This window comes from Penaeus chinensis, chromosome 36, assembly GCF_019202785.1.
Source record: "Penaeus chinensis breed Huanghai No. 1 chromosome 36, ASM1920278v2, whole genome shotgun sequence".
Lineage (NCBI taxonomy): Eukaryota > Metazoa > Arthropoda > Malacostraca > Decapoda > Penaeidae > Penaeus > Penaeus chinensis.
Genome location: NC_061854.1, coordinates 33785539 through 33788038, shown reverse-complemented (window position 1 = coordinate 33788038; position 2500 = coordinate 33785539). Strand labels below are relative to the sequence as shown.

General features: G+C 33.0%; 1 protein-coding gene across 1 annotated transcript in view; it reads right to left on the bottom strand.

Annotated features, from left to right (window-relative positions):
• The window catches only part of LOC125044929, an 87863-nt gene that overhangs the window by 65779 nt on the left and 19584 nt on the right, over window positions 1-2500 (bottom strand). The window lies entirely within an intron of this gene.

Below are 2500 nucleotides of genomic sequence, written 5' to 3'. Positions count from 1 at the left end.
TGATAGGAGAGGAGAAGAGAAAGAGAGAAAGAGAATGAGAATGAGAGAAGGACTGTGTGTGTGTGTGAGAGAGAGAGAGAGAGAGAGAGAGAGAGAGAGAGAGAGAGAGAGAGAGAGAGAGAGAGAGAGAGAGAGAGAGAGAGAGAGAGAGATAAATAGAGAGAAAAATAGAGAGATAGATAGAGAGATGGATAGAGAGAGCATGTCATGACAAAAACAACAGATCCTGTATTAGTAAACAAAACGGGTTTTTTTACAATTCTTACCGAACAAAACGTAAAGATAAGGATTATAAAGGACTTGACAAGGACAGACTAACACCACGTACAGTCCCACGTACAGCCCCACGTACAGCCCCACGTACAGTCGGGGTATATATTTCCCGAGACTTTTTTGCTGGACGCTGAGAATATCTGGTAACACTGTCGCAAGGAAACACAAAACAAATACTCTTGTTTTTTTTTATGTACGAATAAGTAACGGTAGGAACAGTGAGTCACAATTGGCTGACGAATGCTTTTCATAAATACGCTTTATATAACGTTGAAAATAAATGCTACCGATCATGAATCTCTATTTCGATTTCATCCGTCAATCGAAAATTGACAATCGAGCAAAAAACAAGTACAAAGTATAGCAAGCAACATTCGTCAATATGACAAATCAGACATATAAGTCACAACAGAGTATATGCAGGGGGGGGACTAAAGAAAAAAAAAGAAATATCAATCGTTGCAAAAGTCAAAGGAACGGCAGAGGTTGCTCTATAAAATCGCATATTCATCTAATTTCAAGCAATTTATATTACTGCTCTTTTAATTGCAAATAAATATATTCTGAAAAGTTAATGGGGAGTCATACCCCCCCCCCCCCTTAACTCTCGTGCTACTTAAGGAGAGGAAATAAACATCATATAAAAAATCTGATCGCACGGAATGACCCCCAGATATTAATACGTATTCACTGATATAAACAAGTCACTGTGGTCGTTTTATGCATGATATAGGGCGGATAGACAGACTGACAGACAATGACAGAGAAACACACACACACACACACACACACACACACACACACACACACACACACACACACACACACACACACACACACACACACACCTCCCCCCTCACACAACACGACAGAAAACAGACTAGTTCCCTCGTCACCATCTAAGAACTGTAGTAGTAAAAATATATATAATGTGGAAAATTTACTTAAAATCAAGTTTCCATTTACATCAAAACAATGAAATCTATTCATAATTCAAACATTTCTTTCGACAAAATTAAATTCTAATAAAATAACATCCAAACACTGAAATCAAATAATAAATATTAATTTTCTTTGGACAAAATTAAACCCGAAAACATTATCGTTAAACACACATCGACTTGGTTCTTAATGGCAAAAAAAAAAAAAAAAAAAAAAAAAGGTTATACATATATATATATATATATATATATATATATATATATATATATATCTTAATGTTTAAAAAAATAACTTTACTTTAAATGCAAATTAACTAAAAGCAGAAACAGAGGTTTTAACGTAGGACTATTTTGGCAACTGTAGCTTCAGGAGAGAATAATTATGGCCTGCTTTTTCTGAGGAAGTTGGCGGTTTACCCTGCCATCTCGCATAATGATAGTAATCATGGTAATGATAATAAAAAAAATAATAATCGATGATGATGATTGATGATGGTGGTGATGGTGATAATAATTTAATAACTCATTTTCTATTTTGGATTGATAACTAGAATATACCCTAATGCCATACATTCTTTTAAACTTTACGATAAAATAACCATTCAAACATCACAAAAAATACAACTCCAAGCTCATTCATTCACAAAATTACAACTCCAAGCTCATTCATTCACAAAATTACAACTCCAAGCTCATTCATTCACAAAATTACAACTCCAAGCTCATTCATTCACAAAATTACAACTCCAAGCTCATTCATTCACAAAATTTACAACCCCAAGCTCATTCATTCACAAGAGTTACAACCCTAAGCTCATTCATTCACAAAAGTTACAACCCTAAGCTCATTCATTCACAAAAAAAAATATTCTTTACTTTTTCATTCATTCAGACTTCGATTGTCCGATGTACCCGCATATATATATACACAGTGTAAGTGTTTGGAAAATATTACGGCATCTGTCCTAAAACATGATTAGTGGCAGAACTATGAAAAAAAACAAAATCATTTATAATGATAGTGATCAAGAAAATAATTATAACAACAGCAATAATAGCAATTAAAAATAAAACAACGAATACGATAATTATGAAAATAATAACAACAACGACAATGATGATAATAACGATAATAATAATGATGATGATGATGATAAAAACAATATCAATACACTAACAATAACCCTAACAATAACAATAACAACGATGATAATAACAATAACAACAACAACGAAAATATAAGCAAAGGAAAAAACCCAACGACACTACCGTTTAATAATAATAAT